At 31.0% G+C, this 9,930-nt stretch overlaps 1 non-coding gene across 1 annotated transcript; it reads right to left on the bottom strand.

Moving 5' to 3' along the window:
- Nucleotides 1-4,249: 4,249 nt before the first annotated feature.
- Nucleotides 4,250-4,331, bottom strand: TRNAS-UGA (transfer RNA serine (anticodon UGA)). The gene has a single exon. It is a non-coding gene; the product is annotated as a tRNA-Ser (tRNA).
- Between the last annotated feature and the right edge of the window lie 5,599 nt (nt 4,332-9,930).

Genomic DNA, 9,930 nt, shown 5'->3' with positions numbered 1-9,930 from the left:
AACCATTAAAGGCTTTGTGTCTTCAAATGGTTAACCTCTAAAAATATTCCAAACCATTTAAGACTCTTACATAACCATTTATGGCTAACTCATCTTTGACCTCTAGTTAGAGACTTTCTTCTAACTTAACTATCCTTTTGACCCAAGGGTCTAATCAAGCATTCATGGCTTTAACCTTGGTTATCCTATTAACCCTTGCACAAGAGTTTACCCCTTGGGTAAAAGCTTTATCCATTGGATAACCCTAATCTAACCTTAACCCTTACCTCCTAGGGTAACCTTCATGTCTTCTCAGACATTTAATGCTTCTTTCATCTCCTCTCAAGCAACCCTTTGTTGACAATTGTCACCATTTCATTGGTGAGAATTGTAAACATGGATTGATTAACTTTCAATCCTAGCCCTTGTTAATATTATTCAATCTTGACCATCCATTGTCCTATTTTCCTTATAAGTATATCTCTCATTCCTCATTTTCATATCAACAATCTTTCATGCATCTACATTATAGTCTAATTTACTAAACATTTCAACCTCTCTTTGTTAGAACATCATCATATCATTTAGGAGTATTCTTCATATCATAAGATATTCATGCTAGGATAGTATATCATGCTGGGATAATTTGCTAATCTTTTATCATATCATCATCTTCATACTAGCTTAATCATCATAGTTTTAACACCATATATATCTTAGAATGCATTCATGCATATAAATCAAATATCACTTGTGCTTGGAGTTGTCGTTCCTAAGTCACTTTGCTCAATGATCTGAGAGAAAAAAAATTGACTTTAGGGATCCTGTGAGATAGAGAACAATGGGACACCCCTTGGGAAGTTGAACTAATTAGATTAGTTCATATACTTGCACCAAGAGTCCCATTGGTGTGTGGGTCTTTTAGATTGGAGTTATTCATTTTCGTCACCACATTTTCCCGCATACAATAAGCTTAGGAACATAGAATATACTCTAGGAATATTATCTAAGAACCACACACCTTATTGTAGCTATAAGTAGTTAGTAAGATCTATTCACTAGAATAAATCAGATACAAGAGAGATAGAATGATGAAATCCAATATATTAAGTAGACATAAGGAATGTAATACATATTGATCTATGAATACAATTAAATATTAATTTTGATCTATCATGTGTATAAGATGTATTATTTTGATTTAATATTGAGATAAGATCCAAAATACCTTTCCTTGTTGTCTCAATAGGACTAACTAGGGGACAAGACTACAACATTAGAAATACTTTGAGTATAGAACTCTAGTCCGCATCCTTCATATTTATTGCTAAGACATAACTCTTTCCTCTAGAGGATATCAACTTCATCTTCTAAAAGGCCACTCTTTGAACTATCCTACATAGCTTTATCTTCAACTTCCACTTCATTCTAAAGAATTGCAATAGTCTTTTGATTCTCCTTTCCACTGTTCTTTATAACTTCATAAGTTGTCTTTAGATGAAGGAATCTTAATTATTGGCTTTTTTACTCAAGAGGGAGGCATCAAATGGATTGCCTCCCCCACCCTTAATTTAGAATCCACTTTGAGAGATAAATGGGAAGGAGTTCCGTACACTTTTTTGTGGGAGTGGGAGGGGAGTTGGGAGGGGGGGTTTGCATCCTTATTGCACATTTTTCTTTTTTACTTCCTCATAGTCTTTTTAAGGAAGGTCTTTTTCCATTGTTGCATACACAACTTCAATTTTTTGTCTCCAAATTTCCATCTTTAATCTCATCCCTAGCTCCTTTGATGAAGGAGATCCCATAACAATGACAATACATATTCTGCCATATATACAAAAATCGCCTTCTTCAACGTGATCGTCAATCTTAAAGAAGCAACTGATCTATTCTCCAGTTAATTTAAGGGTGTTTGCATCCCAATATTTTGTAGGTAAATTGTAGAGACAAATCCACATCAAGGTTTTGGACATTTTGTGAGTAATTGGATTAAAAAAATTTAGTTTAAAAATTTGACAATGTCCATCATCAAAGGTTTTTGATTTAGTATCACTTTTTTTTCTCCATTGAAGGACATTCCATCAAGAAAAAACCCTTAGACAAAGATATTGTGTTATGGCAAAAAGTGGATAATGGAAACAACAATATTGAAAGACTAAAATGGATCCAACCATAAAAGCCTAGCCTAACAATGGCAATCCACCATACACAATGAAGATTCCTAAGATCATGCAAAATCAACAAAAACAAATCAAATATACCATTCACATGTTTAGTAGGGTTTTAATCTCCATCTCTTCCTATCTCCATTGATCTTGCTTGATATAATTGCTCTCAGATTTTATGTGTGCACGAGCTCAACAAAGAATGAAAATGTGGTTGATAGCTTGATTGCATCATCAGTGTGCTCATTAGGGTAGATAATGAAGGAAGCATCCTCTTATATAGAAGACATTGTAAGAAATGAAGGGATAAGATTAAGAAGTGTAAAGGATAAATGGTTGGCTAAGATTAAAGGGAAGGTAGAGATAATAAGAAAATAATGAGAGCGTAGGTAAGAGAAGAATTAAGAGATGAATCATGTGTCATGGGTAGAAAAGGCTAATGAATTAATTAATTAAATAAAGATTTATTTAATTAATAGAGGAAGTGGGATCAATTAAATAAATAAAATATTTATTTAACTTAGGAAAAGGACAATTTAAATAAATAAAAGTATTTATTTAAATGAGGAAAAGGCTTAGAAAGGGCTAAAATGAATTAATTAAATAAATAAATAATTATTTAATTAATAGAAGACTTAGGATAAAATAATTAAATAAATAAAAAATATTTATTTAATTAGACACGACAATTTTAGGTGTCTACAGATATGATTTTGATCTCTTTTCCCAAACTCGCTAACACCATTTATGTACTTTTCCCCTAGTGGGCCAATGGGTCATCCATTTCATAAAGAAGGCACACTTCCTTGTGAGCAACTGAAGACAAAAAAATTCTAGAATTTAATACGAAAGTTTTGCGGCTTACTAGTTTCCTAGAGTGCAATGGGATTTTGTTCCAACTAGTAGCCACCTCTTTACTCTTTTGAATCTAATAGTGGAATGGTGGTAAAGTCTCCATCCTCTCTAATCTTTAGATTCTTTATTTCATGCCTCTAGAAGTCCCCTTTCTTTATCCCTACCATCTTTTCAATCTATGATCGAGCCTATTTAGAAAGAGAAGATCTCAAGTCCTTCCAAGGTTCATAAGATCTTCGTTGTTGACAAACATCAAAGGATTCCTTCCTCTCCCATCTTCAATTCACATTGTTTTGCCAACCAAATCTACCATAGTTCCAGCCACCAAAGTTTTGCTCTTTCTTGGTGCTCCAACCAATCACACTAGATTGGTTTATCAAAATGTTCGATAAGTAGGAGATTTTCCAAAACAAGTCATATTATGATATTTTCCACAACAGTCACAACAAGTTAAGTGGGCTTAACCTTGGAGGAAACTCCATGACTAAGTGTGCTTGAGTAGGAGCAGTATTGGGATAAGTGACCTCCTAGGAAGGCCCAATGCTTCACCTCTATGAGTATCATCTAAATGCAATGAGTGTTAAGTGCACCATTCATTCTCATGAAAGATGGGTTTTGTGAACCACTACTCATGAAACATGGGTCAATGAGTTTGACTCGAAAACTACACAGACTACAGTTAAATCTTGATAACAATATGATACTTTGTGTTTTTTTTCTTTTCAATATTCTATTAATACTTAAGGTCATATATCAGCCCATCATTACCATGTACTCAATTTAGAATTGTTTTCAAATAATAACATCTTAACAAATAGGAAATTATTTTTCTTATGAAATTTTAGAAAAAATCCAAAAGATTTTATAATAACTTATGATCAAAATTGAATTAGAAATTGAAAGATGCGATTTTTTGGTTCTCAACCAAAAATATTTCAACCTAAAGTTCATGCTCATGAATGATAAAACAAAAAAGATGAGTCAAGAAAATAGATTTTATGACCAAATAAATTTAATTTTTAATTTTCATTTCATAATTATATGACAAGGCACAAAAGAATCTTAACAAATATGAATTTATTTACAATTTTTTACAAAATATTTTATAAATTGAAAAATATATTTTTTTATTCTCACCCTAAAGCTCATACTCTTTAAGTAAAAGAGATTTTTAATGACTAATAGATAGAATGTTTAATTTTCATTTTATTATTAGATGACAAGACAGAAAAAGCAAAATCCCTTATGTACGTCGACAGCAGGGTTCGAACCTGCGCGGGCGAAGCCCAACAGATTTCAAGTCTGTCTCCTTAACCACTCGGACATATCGACTGGTTGGTTTAATCTTCCTAGCATAGATTATTATATATTTAAATATTAAACTAAAAAATCAATAAAACAAATTACCATTTCGTTTATTTTCTCTATTTCCGATGCACAAATTACCATTTTCCTTTGTTTTCGGCACATTTTTACTCTTGGTTGTTTAATCTGCTATGCATTTAAGCTTATCACACGACATTTACTTTTGGGCTGCCATTTTAGTTTTAATATTCTCCTTAGACTACCTTTCTTCCTAGTTTTCAATCTTAAATATATCTATTAGCTTATTTATGTTTAGAAAAAATTATCTAACAAATATTTAAATTTTTTTTTTAGATGTCTATTTTAGTATTTTATTATTTTATTTAAATAAAAAATTGTATAAAACATATTGACATTTTTGCAGAAGAACATAATAAAATTGTATAAAAATAAAAAATAATTAATTCATAACTCTGTTTCATTAAATTCCGTCATTAAATCTTCTAAGCTCAAGTCCGTTTCCTTTGTTATGCACATTTTCTCGTGCTATATGCATTTTTAGTTTCAATTTCTTTTTGATGAACTTTTTAAATTTTAATAGTATGGTCTTTTTGTTACAAATTCAAATCTGCAAGTATTTGATTTTGAGTTTTAAATTTTTAAATATAAATTAGATGATTTTTTAAATTTTGAGTTGGCTTTTTGTATGATTTTATCTAATTTATATCCCCCAGTCTTTGTTTTGAACTAAAAAAAGTTGAGGTTGTAACAAATAAACTATTTTTTTTATGATTTATGGATTAAAATTTATATAAAGAAACTATTCTTGTAAAAGTCACTATAATATGTTCCACTATTCTTAGAAATTTATTCCTATTACTTATATTTAGCTTACATCCAATCGTTATTAGTGATAACCCTTTTCTTTGTATTTCTTAAATATAGCTTGTAAACCTTTCCTTAATTTCTTCATAAACTTACCACTGATTGAAGATCACAAAAGAGAGAGGAACATTATTGGATCTTAGAAGTTAAAGACATCGTTGCTAACTAATTCTACATTTTTCTACATATGAAGCAACTATAATTCTAGAAGAAGTGCAAGTTCTTTTCATTTTATTAGATTAAAGTTCCTTTTGGAGTATTTTAGAACTACATATTAAAGATTATTTTCTTAGTCTAGTTTTTATTTGATAATTTAGGAATATAGAGTAAGAAAAATTGTGTAACCCAAAAAATATGACTAGAAAATTTGCCTCCATTCGTACATTATTATATATATGCAAAACAATGCAAGTAATATAAGAAAAACGTAATGAACATTAATTATCATTCATCAAGTATAATAAATAAATTACAATAGAAGTACCATCATATACATCTCAATACTTAATAATTCAAAGGGCCAAGAACTACAATCCATGATATAGTATACAAGAATACAATAAGCCAATAACCAAAGGCATGCGTACAAATTGGTTCTAATAAATATACATCATAAGTATATTTGAAGGACTCTGACCTCAATTTTGCAAGCTAATCCCTCCAAGCTTCCAAACTATTTCTATTGATTGGGAAGTGTATGACACTTTCTATTAGAGGAAAACCATCTCCCCCCCCCCCTTTGTAACCTAAGGCAAAGAAGTATCCATCCATAATCCAAAAATGTGGAGCTCTCATTACAATACTATTGATTATCCCACTTAACTCATTTTTTTATTATTTCATAAGCATGCGCATGAATACAAAGATCTAAAACATTTCAAACATATAGAATTGAATTCACAACTACATTTCTAATAACATAAACATGCCAAATATGACCAACATTAAATTCCACAAGTCTTTTCAACCCTACACTTAGCTTCAACTTAATACCACACATCCTAGATCATAAGGAACAAAAAAAAAATGCAACTTGTATGCTATAAAATGTTTTAACAAGTTTTGTCATAGTGCTTACTAAGAAACACTAGCTCAAGGTAGGATAACATGCATCCCATGCATCCTAATCAATAAGTTGGAGAATGAGAAGGGATCCCTGGAGCAGGAACCTGACATGGAGGGCGTGGAAGGTGTGCAAGGACCACGCATGAGGACCAGAGGCAAGAAGAGGGAGAAAAGGCCAAACAAGGAAATCGAAGAGCTCAAAGTTGCTTTGGCGAATTATGACCTATTGGTCATCAAGGCTGTTGAACTTCTTAAGTCTTTGTAGGTGTTGCTAGCTGTCTAGGTCTTTCTTTCCGGTTTTTTCTGCTTTGATGTTCCTAGTTTTTTGTTGTCTGTTCGGGTTGCTGGCTTTCTTGCCAGTCTTTTGTTTGTTGTCTTTATACTGGTCTAGTTGATCTTTGATGATCTTTCTTTTGATCTTTATGTAAAAGATTTTGGGTCCTTAAAACCTTTTTTTCTAATTAATCAGAACATGCATCTCATACTGCATGTCCTTGCCTTAGAAAACACATAAAACTAACAAATATAAATCATAATTCAAGTAAATGAACACACAAAAGAAATATCATACATTAACATTAAATGAATACACACATTATTCAAATTCACAAAACAATAATCATAAATCAAATTGCATATGTACGTACAAATATATCAAGAAGACAAGTAAAATAAATTGAAGATGATTAAAAAATAGAACACTCCCAAATACCTATCCTAAGTACCATATCACACCAAGGTACCCATCTCTGAATGGTGTACACCTATACCCAAACTACACATAAGTAAGAAAATATTGATCATAATAATGCATAGATCAAACCACCATCTAGAGGATCTCCATTCAAAAAAAAGGTAAACTGATTCAAGCTATAGGTATTTAATAGAGATATCTCAATCCTAATTACTTGATGTGAAATATAGTTTTTATATCCACACAAATTGTGAAGCCCTTACCTAATCCAAAGCACTTGAATGTATGTGATATGAGTCTATGTAGGAGTAATATCTACTAATCTTTTGTACTCTTGAAGTATCATGAGATGGTCTACAAATTTATTGGATTATGTACAAAGGAATTGATTTTGGCTAGAATGAATTATATGACACCAAATTCCTCTAAATATGACCTAATCTTAGCACTTACATGGTAACTAGGGTACTCATAATATAATATGAAGACCATTAGGTTTATTGAAGCATGTAATACACTTCTAATTAAGATTACACACATGAAACCATAGAATATATGAGATTAAATACATATTCAAAGATATTACAATACTAACATCCATTGGAATCACTTGTAATCAAGTAATAAATTTGTTCTATCCTCCCTACATAAGAAAACTTGGCATAACTTTAACAAAAAGGTTTCTATCCTTTCTTGTAGATAGACTAAATTACTAGAAAATATCTTAAAATAGAGAGCAACTTTATCCTTTGAAAATTCATACTATAGTGCACTTCTAAAACTATATTGTGCTTTTAAATTTATATAGTGCACTTTATGGACACTTATTGACTTCTAGACACTTTTTAAACATTAGGACACTTATCATGTTACAAGACCACACGAAAATTTGAGGACATCAATACTATTAAATTGTAGTCGTCTAGGTGCACTTTTTCCTTGCCAAGGAATTTTATAAAAGCTAAATAAAAAATAGAGACATTTTTTAAAGGAATGTAAGGTGGCAGAACAAATTCCTACATTAGAATTTAGAGAAGGGTAATGCAAACCTTTTTATATAATTACAACAATTCTAAAAACTTAACATAAATAGCATGCATACCATATCACAATGATTTATGTGGGGAAAACCCTTTTAGAAGAAAAACCACACACTCCAACAGCCACCCAATATTCAAAAATCAACAACAAATTACGATATACTTGTGGAGCAAGCTTCACATAGGAGCATCACCAATGGAGATCTAGAGGCAACTCAATAGCTATCAAAATCTCAAAATACATCATAAGACATAACTTTAATACAATTCCCTCATAAAATTTTGTTGTCTTCTAGGACAAGCAAAACACGCCAAATATCCACTACTAGATCTGTGATCTAACAATAAACAACCAAGATTTACAAAGATAAATTATACATAAAATGTGGCTTTATTAGCTATCGAGAAACCTACATGAATTTCTATAACATACAAAATGCAGGTCAACAAGAAAAAATACAAGTGTGTATCCAACATTTAGAATGTACATTATCTAACATATATAATGGACCAATAGGAAAAAAACACAAGTGTATATCCAATATTCATAATTCACCTTATCATGCCTTAAAATCATACTAATAACCTTTTGTTTTTGCAAGGTTGGGACACCATTTTTCTAACAAATCTCCCACTTGTCAAATACCTTGCAAGAGTAATGAGTGGGGAACTTCTTTGTGCTCACAACCTTAGTTAAAGAATCTCTAACATTCATCAAAGTCTCTACCTTTATCAACTTAACTTTGTCATTCACAGCCATATCTCAAAGGAAATGATACTGAACATCAATTTGCTTGGCCTTGGCATGAAATGTCAAGTTCTCAGCTAGAAAATTTGCACTCTAATTTTTAGAATAAACTATCATTGCACCTTGTTTTATTCCAATATTTGAACACAGTCTCTTGAGCCAAGTGGATTCTTTAGAAGGATGAGTAGGTGTCATATAATCTACTTTAGTAGCAGACAAAGAAACAATAGACTATCATTTATTTATCTAACTAGTTGCACCATCAAATAAAGTAAACACATAAGCATCGGTGGATCTTCTGTTATCAACATTAGCTACCTAGTCTGAATCCACATAATCATGAATATAAAGGGAAATATAATCTCATATCATATTGCACACAAATAATACTCTAAGGTACATTTCAAATATCCTCTTTTGACTACATCCCAGTCAACTCTACTAAGATTAGACATATAAATGGAAATAAATATTAATGCTTGAGCAATGTTTGGTGTTGTGCAAACCACAACATACATCAAACTTCCAACTGTACTCTAGTAAGGCACTCTACTCATGTCTTCCATCTTTGATGGGGATGTAGGGCAATCTAAAATAGATAACTTCATTATAGTTATAAATGGAACACACAATGGTCTACAATCTTGAATGTTAAGCCTATGTAAAACTAAATTCACACACTTACTATGTCCTAGCCATAGCTTTTTATTCACATTATGTCTTCTAATTTCCATCCCAAAAGTGTGTCTAGCTACACCAAGATATTTCATTTCAAATATATCATCAAGATGAGACTTAATTTTTGAAAGCATACCTTTCTATTTACCAATGAATAACATATCACCAACATATAATGCAATGTACAGGAAATTATCACCATTAAATTTATAACAAACATTGTGATTTGATTTAGAATGGTCAAATCCCAAACTTAATATATATTTATCAAATTTTTGGTATCACATCTTAGGACACTATTTGAGGCCATACATAGATTTCTTCAATTTAAAAACCAAATTACTTTTACTTTTTACTATGTAGTGCTTTGGATGTGTCATATAAATATACTCCTCCAAATAACCATGAAGAAAAGTAATATTCACATCCATTTTCTCAACCTCTAAATCATAAGCAACAATGATAGAAAAAAAAATCTAATGAATGTCATTTTTGTATCAAGAGAAAATATCTCAT

The sequence above is a fragment of the Cryptomeria japonica genome, chromosome 7 (assembly GCF_030272615.1).
Source record: "Cryptomeria japonica chromosome 7, Sugi_1.0, whole genome shotgun sequence".
NCBI classification, from domain to species: domain Eukaryota; kingdom Viridiplantae; phylum Streptophyta; class Pinopsida; order Cupressales; family Cupressaceae; genus Cryptomeria; species Cryptomeria japonica.
The sequence above is the reverse complement of the archived record's forward strand: the minus strand, read 5'-3'. Positions and strand labels throughout refer to the sequence as shown.